The 16,810-nt window shown below is 40.6% G+C and overlaps 1 protein-coding gene across 22 annotated transcripts in view; it reads left to right on the top strand.

Annotated features, from left to right (window-relative positions):
• FNBP1 (formin binding protein 1) overlaps positions 1-16,810 on the top strand; it is a 133,480-nt gene that overhangs the window by 4,364 nt on the left and 112,306 nt on the right. The gene's annotated exons all lie outside the window — the stretch shown is intronic.

Genomic DNA, 16,810 nt, shown 5'->3' with positions numbered 1-16,810 from the left:
TTAAGCCACCTGTGTTGATGGTACTTAATTTTTTAAAAAACCTGTTGTTTTTAGGACAGTGCCAGGTGTATCATGTTTTCCACAATTTGTTGGCTATAGTGACATTGATTGTGGTGTTCACTTTTAAGAGGCAGCAGTGAAAGTTGTCAACCAGCTGGATCAGGAACAATGCCTGCCTCACAGTAGTAGTTCCAGAAATAACTTATTGAATAAATGAGTGAATCCTTTTTTTTTCCCTTTTGTTTTAACATTTGCTATTTTAAAGTAATGGCAGGATAGTTTTAATGCCTTTCTTCACTTTGGCAGTGTAAAGATTAAAAAAAAAAATCCAGGCATCTTTTTGTAAAAAATGGACTATTTAAAAATTTTCTGATACATATTTATTTGCTTATTTATTTGGCTGTGCCAGGTCTTAGCTGCAGCTTGCACTCTTAATTGCAGCATTTGGGATCTAATTCCCTGACCAGGGATGAACTGGGGACCCTTGCATTGGGAGCTTGGAGTCTTAGACACTAGACCACCAGGGAAGTCCCAATAGATTACTTTTTAGAGCAGTTTTAGTTTCACAGCAAAAATGAGCAGAAGGTCCAGAGATTTCTCATATACTCCTTCCACACAAACACAGTCTAGACCATTTTTTGTTTTTTGGCCACCCAGGAGACCTGTGTGTGGTAGCATGCGTGCATGCTAAGTCAAGTCTCTGCGATGCTATGGACTGTGGCCTACCAGGCTCCTCTGTCCATGGGATTCTCCAGGCAAGGGTACCAGGGTGGGTTGCCATTCCCACCTCCAGGGGATCTTCCCAGCCCAGGGACGGAACCCCTATCTCTTGCATCTCCTACATTGGCAGGCAGATTCTTTACCACTGCACCTCCTGGGAAACCCATAGGAACACTTTATAGTGTGTTAAAATTTTAACCTAGACAATACTGATTCTTTTTTTAACATTGACATAATTAACTAGTTGCAGGATTTGGAGAATTATTACCTTTTCTTACTGCCCAGTACTCAATGGAGCAGAGTATTAACAACAGTTCATAGCTCTCTCCCCGTTCTTTTCTTCTTTAACCCTTCAGAGGTTTCTGTTTGGGATAAACACGGCAGGACCAACATGGGAGACATAAATCCTGGAACTAGGGTGAGCAAAACCACCTCAGAAGACAGACCAAAAAAAAAAAAATCAAATCAAGTGTAGTTCTGTCAACCCTCAGTTCAGTTCAGTCGCTCAGTCGTGTCCGACTCTTCGCGACCCCATGAATCGCAGCACGCCAGGCCTCCCTGTCCATCACCAACTCCCGGAGTTTACTCAAACTCATGCGCATCCAGTCGGCGATGCCATCCAGCCATCTCATCCTCTGTATTTCTATTAAAACAGGGTTTGCACAGTCTTTTCTGGATAGTAGATTTTTTAAAATGTTAATTTATTTTTATCTTTATGTTTTGTAATCGAATTATCGTTGATTTATAATTTTCAGGTGTACAGAAAAGTGATCCAGTCATATATATATATATATGTGTGTGTATTTCAGTTTCTTTTCCAATATAGATTATTACACAATATCGAATGTAGTTCACACAGTAGGTCCTTGTTGTTTATCTGTTTTCTATATAGTAGTTTGTATCTGCTAATCTCAAACTCCTAATCTATCCCTCTGCTGACTCAATGGACATGAGTTAGAGCAAACTCCAGGAGATAGTGAAAGACAGGGAGGCCTGGAGTGCTGCAGTCCATGGGGTCGCAGAGTCAGACACAATTTACCAACTGAACAACCTTCCCCTTTGGTCACCATAGGCTTGTTTTCTATGTCTCTGAGTCTATTTCTGTTTTTCTTTTTTCTGCCACACAGCTCAGGGCATGCATAATCTTAGTTCCCTGACTAGGGATTGTACCTGAACTCAAGCACCGAGTCCTAGCCACTGGGCTATTAGGGAAGCCCCAGTCTATTTCTGTCTTGTAAGTTCCTTTGTGTCATTTTCTTTTTTTTAAGTTCCACTTATAAGTAATATGATATTTGTCTCTCTGGTTAGTAGATATTAAACAAAACACGGGCGATCTGGTGATTTTGTGGTTGACATTTACCCATCAGTTTGTTGCTTTCACCCTATAGTCAGATATCTTCCTGAACATTGCATTTTTGGTAGGTAAAGCTGTATTTCAAGTACCGTAAGGGGTTTTGCCTGTGCTTACTGTGTGACTAGATTAGAACTCTTGCTTTACATTGGCGCGACATGGAAAGTGCCTCTTTGAAGGACTGTTCAAGTGTCACCCACTTCCTTGCTAAGCTAATATTGTGTTTCCTGCAAGTATTACTCATACTTGTTTCATCAACACCGCCCACATTTTAAAATAAGGCTTTATTTTGACACTTAAAAATTGCAAGCTACCAAGAATACATGTATGCCCTAGGAAGTTAATCTAATTAGATTTTGGAATGTGGGTGTGAAGTCTTCTGGAATTAGTGTTTGTAATGAAATATTTGCTTCCTGATTTAGTGATATATAGTCTTACCGGCCTGAGCCTAGTGATGTGTCTGGTTAATAAATTTAAAAAGTCATAAAGGGCCAAATGTGTTTATTATGTCAGAGTTAGTTGGGAATATGCATGTTTTTTAATATTGATTCTTTTAACTCATAAACTTCATCTGTAAGATTCTGTGCTAACTTTCTGTAAATCTTAACAACCTCAGTTGCCTAAAACTAGAACTAGATTCATACCACCACCAACACCAACAACAAAATAGATGAAACTTAAAATTTCTTGTTGCACAAATTATAAGATTTGTTCACCTCAAAACTGTAATATCACATTCACTATATTATGGTTTCTTTTTAAAACTTAGAACACACTATTCTAATGATTGGAATGAAATTTTTAATAAGAATTAATTCTTAGACTAAAGCTATGGTTTTAGTGTGTTAACAATTCAGCGGTAACAGTTTCCACCTTTACTTCTCTACTCTACGGGTCTTAAAAATAGAAATAGATTATCATTGCATAAACTCTGTAGTTCTTGCAATAATTTCACACGCACCATGCCTTAAAAACAGTTGAATCGGTGTTATCAACGTTGCTGATTATTATCATGCTGTATACCTCACACTTATTTTCTGTATGTCAATTATATCTTAATAAAACTGGAAGAAAAACAAAACCAAAGCCAAAACAAAACAAAACACTGCTGCTTACTGAGAGCTTACCATGCCTCAGGTGCTGTGAAAGTTTGCCATCCATCATCTCACTGATTCTTCACAAGAATCCAGTGAAGGTGAGTACCATTTGGGCCAGCATCTGAGAAGATTCTGAGATAGAACTAGGAGTGCTAAGCTTTGTAGGGAAGGAACACCTGTGAAAGGAAAAGGGAGTAAGTGTGATTGGGCCGAGGGAGCCATCAGACCATAATGCTACCTGAGAAAGTCTCCACCAAGCCAACGAGAAGCTCTAGAGCGAAGATTATCCATTCAGGGAGTCTCACAGTGGGCAGAAATGGGCAGGCCCTTGTACCACTGCCTTGCTCGTTCACTGGCAAAGGGCTACCCCAAGAACAATGTGAGTTTGGCTCGGAAGACAAGGCAGACCCTAAAGGAAGCTGTCTGCTAACCACACCCCATGCAGCTGGGCAGCAAGTCCTTTCTGGAAGAAGGATCTGAGTGACACAGCTCTGCACTGACCACACCATCATTATCCTTTTACAAGAGAGGAAATCGAAGCACAGAACAGTAAGATAACTTAGCAAATTCACAGAGCAGAAAGCAGAGATTCAATCCCAGGTCTGGGATGCTAGAGCTCTCCTCATCTTTCTTTTTCTTCCAAGTTAATACTATCAAAATGGTTTTTTCATTGTTGTTGTTTATTTATTTTATTTTTATTATTTATTCTGTATTTTTATTTTTTTTAACACCAAAATCATTTTGTATTGGGATATAGCCAACTGCCGATGTTGTGATAGTTTCCGGTGAACAGGGAAGAGACTCAGCCATACAAACATTTTTTTTACTGTTTGAACTTTTTAATTATAGGAATTTTCAAACATACATAGAGAAAATATGATGGATCCCTCCGTACTCACCACCCAGCTTCAAGATTATCAGTATTTTGGCATCTTTTTGTGTCATTTTTTGCCCCCATGTGATTTTTTTAGATCCTTCGGTCTTCCCCACCACACATCGTAAAACCTCTCTGCTACCTCCTTTTCTAAGGAATCATGCAAAGAGCCCAAATTGTCCCTCCATCTTTTAAAGTATGAAAACAGAGAGAACCAACTTGTTCAGTGCTTGACATACCTTGATTAAGGGATTTAAATACATGCTTTCTAAACTAATAAGGACCCTGTGAGTTTGTTATTCACATTTTATAGACCAGACCCACCCAAACAATGAATACCAGTGCTGGAACTTACTTTTTTTTCTCTCCTAACACTAAACAAATGTAGTTTTAAAAAATGTATCTTCTGTATTAGTGGCTCATAATCCCTCTTTCCCCATTCAGTTCAGTTCAGTTCAGTTGCTCATTTGTGCCCGACTCTGTGATCCCATGGACTGCAGCACACCAGGCTTCCCTGTCCATCACCAACTCCTGGAACTTACTCAAACTCATGTCCATCAAGTCGGTGATGCCATCCAACCATCTCATCCTCTGTTATCCCCTTCTTCTGCCTTCAATCTTTCCCAGCATCAGAGTCTTTTCAAATGAGTCAGGTCTTCACATCAGGTGGCCAAAGTATTGGAGTTTCAGCTTCAACATCAGTCCTTCCAATGAACACCCAGGACTGATTTCCTTTAGGATGGACTGTTTGAATCTCCCTGCTGTCCCCATTACTCACTCATATTTCCCCAACCACTGATGGAGGTTTTGCTTTCTAAAACATTTGATGTTACTCACGTTGAGAATCATTGAGAACTAATGACTCACAGTGCTGTTCGGTAATCACAACAGAAACTACTATGAATGAAGCTTCTGTTCTAGCAGGTGTTTCATGTATGTCTAATGATCCCCCCATTCCTGTAAATCTGAAGGTTATTTTTCTTTTTAAAGAAATTAATTTGTAAAGGTATTGTGAAAGAGAATAAAAGTGAAAGTCGCTCAAGTCGTGTCTGACTCTCTGTGACCCCATGGACTGTAGTCCGTGGAATTCTCCAGGCCAGAATACTGGAGTGGGTAGCCTTTCCCTTCTTCAGGGGATCTTCCCAACCCAGGGATCGAACCCAGGTCTCCCGCGTTGCAGGCGGATTCTTTACCAGCTGAGTCACAAGGGAAGCCCTGTAAGGGTGTTATAATTTGTAATTATTAATTTGTATTACAATTAAATAAAAGTATTAATTTGTAAAGGGCAGAATCAAGTTTCTGATCTGGGGGTCTAACAAAATTATGTCTTGGTGAAAAGTACTTTTAATGAAATTGAGACAGAGCAAAGAGAATTAGATACTGACCACTTTGGGGGTGATCTGGCTGTTCCAGGCTGCACCTCAAAGTTTTGGTTCCCTAGGAACAAGAAATTAAATATTTCCCTTCATATCAAAAGCAAAAGAAAACCCGGCACCTTTACAGGAATCTATACCCTTTGTACTTCTATCTGCACAACCAAAACTGACAGTTTCTGAAATGCAATAAAATACCTACGGGTCGTTGGGAGAAATGGTGTGGGCACGCCCAGATGGATGAGACAGCCTGGAAGCACTCAGCCAGGACTGCACGGCTTACCCCATCCAGCACTTATTAGTGCTGGGCACATCTTCATCTCTGCTCCTCGTTTTTCTTATCTATAAAGTGCTATGGTGAAGCTTGCCTTCTTCTTCACAAGAAAGTGCAGAGATGAGTGCCTGCTTGCTTGTGAAGTGCTTTGAAATTGTTGGATGAGAGGGGATGGGTAAATAGAAGTTAGGAGTCTAGTTGTTCAGTTGCTCAGTCGTGTCTGACTCTTTGTGACCCCGTGGACTGCAACACATCAGGCTTTCCTGTCCTTCACTATCTCCCAGAGTTTGCTCAAACCCATGTCCATTGAGTCAGTGATGCTATCCAACCATCTCATCCTTGGTTGCCCCCTTCTTCTCCTGCCCTCAATCTTTCCCAGCATCGGGATCTTTTCCAGTGAGTCAGATCTTCGCATCAGGTGGCCAAAGTATTGGAGTTTCTTGGAAGGATAATAATAGTCAAAGTATTGGAGCTTCAGCTTCAATCTCAGTCCTTCTAATGAATATTCATGGTTGATTTCCTTTAAGATTGACTGGTTTGATCTCCTTGCAGTCCAAAGGACTCTCAGGAGTCTTCTCTAGCACTGCAATTTGAAAGCATCATTTCTTCGGCACTCAGCCTTCTTTACGGTCCAACTAGAGTCTGGAGGAAGGTTAAAGGGGAAGAAAACAGACAAACCTGTTCCTTGGGAACAAATTGCAGAGTTCTGCTGGAAGCTAGTCTCTGAAAAATGAGCATTTCTAGTTTGCATGGCACACGCTGTCCTTTGATTTAAAATTCTGTTTTCATGTTAACCATAAAATAACCTAATAGTAGAAAAGTGCCTGGAAATAAGTGCTTTGGAAAGGAAATCTGAATTACAGGAGACGATGCATGCATGTTTATCTCTTTTCAAGAGATAAGACTAACCATTCTAATTTTTTAGCAACATACTTGGATCTACTTAAGGTATAATTTTAATATTATCCCTCACGTGGACATAATTCTTTGTGGCTATTCTTACCATTTACAAAAAAGTTCTGCCGAAGTCACATTGTCCTCCCCTCTCCCCTGCAGAAGCTGGATATTTGTTGCTTGAGGCAGCTAATGAATTATTCTATTTATCAGCTTAGTTTGAGACTGTTTTCTTCTTAGCAAAGAGAACTAAGAATTTTAAAAATGTTTGTGTTAGGACAGATACATTTGAAAATGACTGACAATGTTTGTGCAAAGAAATTTGGATTTCATGAGTGTACATGTATATGTAAAATATATTTTTCTGCATGACTCTGAATTTTTAAATTTAAAATTTACTTATCTTTAAAAGTAAAGCAATTATCCTTCAATTAAAAATAAATAAATTTTTAAAAAATCTAGGTTATCTGCATTGTTTAATTTTCAAAAGATACTAAGGTTACATGAAAAGTCTGTCTATCATCTTAGGATAGATGTAATTCCTAATTGTCATTACCATTTTCAGCAAGAGGATCAGTGATGTTGGTGGCAAATAATTACGACTTTAGTACATAAAGGAAGACACCAAAATTAGAAAAAATTACATCAGATGAGAGAGACAAACACCTTGAGAATGACTGAGACTTCATATTTTGTCCACAGTATTTATTTATTCTTTGAGCATCTGCTAAGTGCCAAGACATTGTTCTTGCCCACTGGCTTACAGTCTAGTCAGGGGACAGAAACATACATAGGAAATTGCAGTACAGTGTGATAAGAACTAAGGTGGGGTAAGCTACCTGGAAACTTGTACACAGGAGTATAACTCAGTTGGGGAAGAACTGGCATCTCTGTGCTGTCCTGAAGGACTGGTAGGTTACACAGGTGAAGACAGGTGATCAGGTTGGGAGGGCGATCTGGACAGCCTTCCTGGAGGAGGGATCACATGCCAGGTTCAAAGACCCACAAGTACAACAGAACGCCTAGCTCCAGAATGCACCGAGCCATGAAGAGAAGCCTGAAAAGGTAGACTGCGGCTGAAAACAGGTGAGGATAATGGCTTCACCTTGGGGACATAATAAGATATCCACCCTTGAACTGCTGAAAGCAATTGCTATGGGGCTAGTTCTTCAGTCTCCTTGCTGCAGTGCAGAGAAGGTAGGAAAGCAGTGACAAAGCTGTGGGCCAGACTAGGCTTAATTGGCTGATTGGATTAATCCCCTGGTTTGGAGCAGAGAGCACCCCTTCACATTTTTCTAAGGTTGGCATCACTGACTCGATGGCCATGAGTTTGAGCAAGCTCTGGGAGTTGGTGATGGACAGGGAAGCCTGGCGTGCTGCAGTCCAGGGGATCGCAAAGAGCCGGACATGACTGAGCGACTGAACTGAACTGAAGCGTGGAATTGGTGTAAATGATTTGCTAGGGAGTCTAGTTGCTTAGGGAAGACCTGGCAGTGTACCTCGTGCGTGGTGAGCCAGGGCATTGGGAGGATGAGGTCAATTCACTGCTTTGGCTAATGGGTTAAACAGTATATCGGCCTTAGTTCATTTTTGTTTTCTCTCCCAGTTGGACACAAACTGCAAACCTACAGTCGCTTCTTTCTTGCTGTCTCTTTGTTTGTGCTCAGATAATGCAACCGTGATAGGGCTACTGGGGTCTGCTTCTCTGCTCTTTTCACCTAACAGTGTTGGTATTTTCAATATGCCTTAGAGGTGACTCACATTAACCAAACTCCCAAGACTGATGCACAAACCAGAATGCAAAGTTTCAAATTTACAATGAGAAGTATATCTATGAGGAGACTAAGCTATGCATATTTGCTGAAGCGCACATTTTTCTCCCTGAAGGCTAATCTTTGTGGAAAGTTAAATTCTATACCAAGTTTCTTGGAGAGCATAAAATCAAAATAGATTTGGAGGAATTTAATGGATTGTGACGCCAAGCTGTGGAAGCTTGAGGCATCTGTTTCTTCTGGAGGGGTAAATCTACATTAAGGATAGAATGGAGTCTGTTTGGGGTTTCCCTGGTGGCTCAGTGGTAAAGAATCCTCCTGCCAAGCAGGAGAGACGGGTTCGATCCCTGCTCAGGAAGATCCCTTGGAGAAGGAAATGGCAATCCACTCCAGAATTCTTGCTTGGGAAATCCCATGAGTCAGACAACTGAGTGAGTAAACAAGAGAGTCTGTTTTACTGATGCTGTGTAGATTATTCCCTTTCCTTTAACCTATTATTTCTTTAGACAGACTATAGCGTATTTACTTAAGTCAGAGTTTCTAACTTCTAATCTCTATTCCATCTTGCGTCCTGAGATTCCATCAGGGTTTCCAGGTTGGGTGTTGGGTGTTCATCATCTTCTCCCTTCCCAGCATTCCCCAGACTGGCATGTCTGAGCATCTGTCCATTTAAAAGCTCTCCTAGGTAATTCTGATGTTGCTGAAGAAGCATGATTTAACACTAAGATTCCTTTTTCATACATCCTCAGTTTTTGCTCATTTTATCCTTTATAACAAGTTTAAAATCTAGCAATACTTTGGAGCTACTTTCTTACCCTGTCAACCACTTACAAACATAATCAGGCTAAGGTACTCTTCCTTTGAAGTGACATGACGTGGTGTCACTTCTTTTTTCTTTTTAAAAATGTTTATTTATTTATTTTTGGCTGAATAAGGACTTCATGGCTGCACAGGGGCTTTCTACTCTGGATGCAGAGCGCAGGCTTCTCACTGCGTTGGTTTCTCTTGTTGCAGAACGCAGGCTCTAGGGCACATGGGCTTTAGGAGTTGCCGCTCCTGGGCTCTAGGGCACAGATTCCGTAGTTGTGATGAACAGGCTTATTTGCCCTGTAGCATGTGGGATCTTCCTTGACCTTGTCCCCTGCATTGGCAGTCAGATTCTTAGTGACTGGACCACCAGGGAAGTCCAGTTCTCTTTATTCCTTATGGTTCTCTCATTGTGATTTATTCAGGGACCAGGTAAGTCATAATTTATTCATTCAGCAATATTAATGACCACCTCCTATATGTCAGGCTTTGTTATGGGCATAGGGAAAGTGGCAATAAACCAAACGGTAAAAAAAACTTTGCCCTCATATGTGCGATCGAAGGGCAAGTATAAGGGTATATCTAATGTATCCAATAACGATCAATGCCGTGGAGAAAAATGAGGCCGTGAGAGACTGAGAACAGGATTAAGATTGACAGCGGCAGGGAGGGGGGAAGAACAGAAGTTTAGTGCTGGACATTTTGCCAGATGCTCTTAGATATCTAAGTATCTAGTTAAATATATGCATCTGGAGCTCTGGGCTCCAGGCTGTTTGGGTCTGTTTGGATCTGATTATTCAATATAAGGTTGGGGAATCAGAAAATTCTAAGCTCTTGACATGGTTATATTCCTGCAAGCACTCTTATTTAACTTTAGAACTCTGTCACTTAGAAAGACTGTCATAATATGCTGCCCTTTTGGACAGTGTCTGTGCTTTCTCTGCTCCACTGTTTGTCTTAATCAGAATCCAGACTTCCCTGGTGGTCCAGTGGTTAAGACCCCGTGCTTCTAATGCAAGAAATGAGGGTTCAATCCTTGGTCAAGGAACTAAGATCTCACATGCTGCATGGCATGGCTGAAAACAAAAACAAAAGCAAAAAGAAAAAAGAAAACCTTACTAAGAATCACAATGTGAGACTTGTTTTAAGTTAGGAGGGGCATAGACTATTAAACGTTGATTGGTTTTGTAAATTGTTATAGGAGCAAAATAAACAGATCTGAAGCTTCGATAGACATAGAAGTAAAACTAATGTACCGATTCATAGATGAAAAAATAAAAGTAAATGGCCATTGATGGGCTTTGAGTTTTTGGTAATAATCAGAAATTAATGTCACACATGCATCATTTTAATAAGTTTTTGCAGACAGTCTGAGTTTCAATTGTACTTCTTTGAAAGCTCCCCATGTGCTTTGGAGATGATTAAAGAATGTTTATAATTATTCAGTTTGCATTCTGTTGACTTAGGGATCTCTCTCATGCCTGATTTATGGCCTAATATTCCCCTTTGCATTTCTCAGATGTAGTTTAAAATATTAGATCACAAAATCAATCAGATTGGACGGCGGGGAGGGCGGGATTCTACTTCATACGTGTGACAGGTTCTGTTTTGCAGGGATGGCCACAACAGTATCTCCCATTCTACCTGCTCTTCCAATGTCACCTTGAGATTCCTCCCACTGAGGAGCAGGGGAAGGTTTCTGTCCCTTTCCCTTGACCCTAGGCAGATCCTTGTGACTTCCTTGACCGGTAGAATATGGTAAAAGTGACACCATGTTATTTCTGAAGCAGGATTGTAAATACACCATGCACTTTGGCCTTGCTCTCTGGGGGTGGTTACTCTTAGAATTCAACACCATATTGTTAGGAAACCCAAGCAGCCCATGTTGTTGTTTTTCAGTTGCTCAGTCATGTCTGACTCTTTGCAACCCCATGGACCGCAGCACGCCAGGCTTCCCTGTCCATCACCAACTCCCGGAGCTTGTTCAAACTCATGTCCATCAAGTCAGTGATGCCATCCAACCATCTCATCCTCTGCTGCCCCCTTCTTCTCCTGCCCTCAATTTTCCCCAGCATCAGAATCTTTTCCAGTGAGTTGGCTCTTTGCATCAAGTGGCCAAAGTATTGGAGCTTCAGCATCAGTCCTTCCAATGAATAAGCTGTCCGAGCAGAGAGTCCATGTGGGGAAGTCGACTGTAGGGGTCCCGGCTGACAGCCCAACTGAGGGCTTGGCAAACAGTTGTAATCAGCAGCCAGCCTTAGTGAAGGTCTAAGATGTTTGTACCCTCTTGCAGTCAGCCTTGAAGCCTTTCCAGTTGGGGTCCAGCCGTGGAAGATCAGAGACAAATTGTCCCTGTCAAATTGCTGGCCTAGAAATGATTCTTCCCCACTAAGGTTAGGGGTGATTTCTTACACAGTAACAACTAAAACAATATCCTTGGGTACCATGCTTGATAATAATACTACCATTGTTCATTTACTTAAGAATAGAGCTACTGTTTGTCTTTTTTGTTCTATCTAAAAATAAAATAAAATACCTTTCTAAAGAAATTCCTTAGAATAAGAAATCGAAAAGTTGAGGAATATTCAGATAGTATTTATGCTTACTTTTTCTGAAGATGGTAGGATAGGAAACTGAGGAGCTCTAACATGAAGGCTTATAGGAGAAAATAAACTCCTTAAACTATGCTGTGCTTAGTCGCCCAGTCATGTCCGGCTCTTTGCGACCCCATGGACTATAGCCCACCAGACTCCTCTGTCCATGGGGATTCTCCAGGCAAGAATACTGGAGTGGGTTGCCATGCCCTTCTCCAAAGGATCTTCCTAACCCAGAGATCGAACCCGGGTCTCCAGCATTTCAGGCGGATTCTTTACTGTCTGAGCCACCAGGGAAGGCCAAGAATACTGGAGTGGGTAGTTTATCCCTTCTCCAGGGAAACTTCCTGACCCAGAAATCGAACCGGGGTCTCCTGCATTGCAGGCAGATACAGGAGAAAATAAACTCCTTAAACTAAGTTTGTCCTAAGGTTCTTGTCATGAGATTTTAAACTTTGAATACGATGATACTGTGCCATTCTTTACCAAGCCTCAGGAGTTTCTGCATTATTGTCATATCCATGGACCCACAGAAGAGGACATTTCCCTGCAATTCCTTTTCGCAGGAAATAGTTTTTCTAGTTTTTTTCCCCTAAAATGCATCTTCTCTCGTTTGAAATGTAAGCCATACTGATCCACTAAAGAAGTGTTATATAAGAAATATCAAGTAAAATGCAATGATTTCTGTTGCTTTAGTTGTGAAATATTCTGGAGGCAATGAACCTGTTAGATTAAAGCTAAGCAGATACATCTCGTCTCTCTGCTGCTCATTCACTCTGTCTTTGCTCTCTGAGTGGACCACTTGGGCTTGATAGCCTCTGATGATTGCTTAAAGTTCTTTTATTCTTACAAGATTTCCACAATTTAGCCAGCACCACGTTGTTCAACAGCATGGGATTGGAGGGTGACTACTTGGTTCATAACATGATACTAACCAGCTGAGTACTTTTGGACAAGTCATCCAACCTCAGTTCCTTCATCTGTAAAATGGGGAAAATAAGAGTGCTTGCTTTATGGGAGTATTGAGAACATTAAATGAGTTAATGAATGCTTAGAGCAGTAAATGTCTGACACAGTAAGCTTTATGAGCATTGTGTGTTGCCATTCACCTTTCCATGTTGTGAGGATCTTGAGTTTTCTGTTGAAGAAACTGAATGAGTACTCCTTTCTTTGTTGGGGTTTTGTCGAGGTGACTGATGAATTGGGTGTAAATTAGACCTCATGACCTCGGGCCCCTTCAATTCAAGTGTTCTAGGGTAATCTGAGTTCCAGGATCAATTGACCCTAGAGGTGGTTGTCCCAAGAGTAATGATTCATAATACACAGAGAAAACATCAAGGTCAATTATGGTCGGATAACTACTTCCAAGGCTAGCAACTCTATTTAGAAATTTTACATACAGTTCCCACACTGTAGCTCAAAGAGATGCCAATAATTTTAATCGGAGGTTTGTAAAAGTTTTAACAAATCAAAAAGTGACATGTAAATAGAATCATTAGACCCATTCCCTAAATTGTTAGGTGCTGCATACATGGATTAAATGTCTTGGGAGTGACTCCATACGCAGAAATATCAGGGACTATTTTGCTGAACAAATGGTTTTTGGCTGAGAAACCTGAAAGGCTGGATGTTAAACTTATTTTGTCACTTTGGTAGATGCAGGTAAATAAGGTAGATACATAAGACCATTCCAGAAAAACTTTTAGGCCGTCAGTGCTTCGTTTCTAGGTAAAAGTATTCAGACACTGATGGAAATGAAATGCAGGTTGGCGGCTTTTTTCTTCTTTACTTTCTGGATTATTTTTTGGTTTATGAAGTGCTAATAATTGAGAAAGTGGAAGGAACAGCCAATTGAATAAGGAAACCCTCCATTAGATGAGAGACACTGGGATAAAGAATGTTCCTGATAATTCCAAGCAGATCTACACATGCTTTGATTATTGGAAAAAAGAAAAACTTAAAAAGTCATTTGCAGAAATGGGCAAAGGATCATCTCCATCAGCAGTGTTCGGTTAGGTGTCACCCATGTCCCGTAGTCTGTAAAAAGATCTATTTGATTAAAAATAAATCAGGTTTGTTTGAGGTATAGACCCCACTCAGGTCACATGCTTGGAGTATGGGGCTGGCTGTTAAATGATTGCAAACGTAGGCCAAGCTGAAGATTGTACGTATCTTGATTTTACAATGTGGCAGAGACTGGGATAGCTCAAAAGGAGATTAAAGGATTTTTTACACTATTTACTTGGTCATCTTTGAACTGTGGGCTCATCCTGAGGACCAGGCAATCTCCTTTGGGATGAAAGGAAAGAAAGAAAGGGAGAAAAGAAAGACTAGATAGGAAGAATGTCAGGTTTGCTGACGTCAGTAGAAGGTTGAGCTCAGGGAAACAGGGAAAATGCTAAATACCCAGATTTAAAAAGATGACCCATACTTGGGATCATGTAGGCAGCTTCAAGGGATACTGCGGGGAGAACACGTAGAAATCTGGGTTAGCTCCTATGCAGTAGGTGAGGCACAGACCTGAGCCCAAACTTAAGGAGGTCTTACCATCCCAGAGTAAAATCAGAATTTAAGAGGACTTCCCTGGCAGTTTAGGGTTTAAGACTTTGCCTTCCAATGCAGGGGGTGCAGTTTCGATCCCCTTGTTGGGGAGCCAAGATCTCACATGCCTCTAAGCCAGAAAACCAATGCATGAAACAGAAACAATTATTTCACCATTATAATAAAGACTTTAAAAATGGTCCACATCAAAAAAAAAAAAATCTGTAATTAGACAACCCTTTACCTTGCCAGCCTGCCCGGTATCCTAGACACTCTCTTCCAGCCAAATCTGCCTTCCTTCCTAAGCACCAGCCTGCTTCTCCCCGGGGCTCCGCACCGCTCTGTCCCAGCTTCGCCCTCCACCAGGAGCACCCTTGCCCGGGGTGGCTTCGTGCCTCTTCACCCCCTCCCGCCAGCCCTCCTTGTGTGTCCTTCGTCCCTGTAATATCCTGCATGGATTTCCACACTTAAATGAACTCTGCCAGTTCAGCCCTGAGAGGAGACTGTTAAAGCAGCCAAACTGGGGGAAAGTCATGATTTCAAAGGAATAATTTATTTCTTACTTACGTACTGAATTTATTTGTGCATTTGAATAGGCGATACACCCTTTTTCCTCCCTGGGGACAATCACTGTTAGTAGTTTGGGGTTTTTTTTAATTATTTATTTTAATTGGAGGCTAATTACTCTACAATACTGTGGTGGTTTTTGCCATACATTGACATGAATCAGCCATGGGTGTACACGTGTCCCCGTCCTGAAACCCCCTCCCACCTGCCTCCCCACCCCATCCCTCAGGGTCGTCCCAGTGCACCGGCTTTGAGTGCCCTGTTCCATGCATTGAACTTGGACTGGTGATCTATTTCACACATGGTAATATACATGTTTCAATGCTATTCTCTCAAATCATCCGACCCTCGCCTTCTCCCACAGAGTCCAAAAGTCTGTTCTTTATATCTGTCTCTTTTGCTGTCTCACATATAGGGTCATTGTTACCATCTTTCTAAATTCCATATATATGCGTTAATATACCGTACTGGTGTTTTTTTGTGACTTCTTCCAGTGGGCCGTTGTTGGGTTTCAGTTGCTAAGGCATGTCCGACTCTTTGTGACCCCATGGACTGCAGCACACAAGGCTCCTCTGTCCTCCATTTTCTCCCAGAGTTTGCTCAAATTCATGTCCATTGAGGTGGTGTTGCTGTTTAACCACCTCATCCTGTCACCCGCTTCTCCTCCCGCCTTCAATCTTTCCCAGCATCAGGGTCTTTTCAAATGAGTCAGCTCTTCACATCAGGTGGCCAAAGTATCAGAGCTTCAGCCTCAGCATCAGTCCCTCCAGTGAATATTCAGGGTTGATTTCCTTTAGGATTGACTGGTGTGATCTCCTTGTAGTCCAAGGGACCCTCAAGAGTCTTCTCTAGCACCACAGTTCAAAGTCATCAATTCTTTATGGTCCAACTCTCACATCTGTACACGATGGATAGCTCCAGTGAGCTATCAAATGTTTATAAACAGATGCGACTCCCCCATAGAAATGTTAGCAAACTATTCTCACTTTTTGCTACCTTTTATCACTTATAATATCTTGGTATTTTGTTTTGTCTTTTTCCTTAGCTACCTCATTCTTTGTGTGTCCCTTTTTTCCTTTTTTATTTTTTTTTTGTTTAAATTCAAGTATAGTTGATTTATAATGTGTTAATTTCAGGTATACAACAAAGTGATAGTTTTATATAAAACTGTGTCTACATAAATATATATAACTATGTATTTAACTATGTATATATTCTTTTTCAAATTCTTTTCCCTTATAGATTATAACAAAATATTGATAACAAACTATAACAAAGTATAATTTCCTGTTATTTAATGTAACTTAACTTTTAGTTAATAAAATCCTATCATACTGATATATTGAAATTTGCTATAGTCATTAAACTGTCTTCAGTATATTTTCCTATTAGAAATAGTGCAAATTAATAGTCTTCTATGTGTTATTTTGCATCGGTGTGAGTATATTTGAAGGATAAATACCAAAAACTTGGATAAATGTCATCAGATCACCCTCCAGAGAGGTCTGACAATTGGGTTGTCACCAGACACGTACTGAGTTCTCCTTAACTGTGTGCAATCAAATGTCTCGATATGTGTTCAACAATTGAGTGTTGTTAATTTTACGTTAGGCGAATTTCATCTCAGTTTAAGACAAAAAAAGATGAAAAGCAGATTGGTACTGGGCATATTTGTTATCTCTAAGATGACAAACAACTAATCTGGGAAGCTTCTTGATCTTTGGAAATTTAAAAGCCATTGTAAACACTTAAAAGCCGTTGTAAACACTGTGTAAAACAGTTGAGCTTAAACTCCTTGGAAGGGTTCTAGAAATTTTCTCCCAAGTAATTAAACGATTGCTGTGTTGTGTTTGAAGTCTTCTTAATGATTGTCTGAGAACTTTTGTTGCAAAACAGGTTCTTAGGGTATATTAGGTGCAATTAAAAAAAAATACACCCACAACATT

The sequence above is a fragment of the Cervus canadensis genome, chromosome 5 (genome assembly GCF_019320065.1).
Source record: "Cervus canadensis isolate Bull #8, Minnesota chromosome 5, ASM1932006v1, whole genome shotgun sequence".
Taxonomy (NCBI): Eukaryota; Metazoa; Chordata; class Mammalia; order Artiodactyla; family Cervidae; genus Cervus; species Cervus canadensis.
The sequence above is the reverse complement of the archived record's forward strand: the minus strand, read 5'-3'. Positions and strand labels throughout refer to the sequence as shown.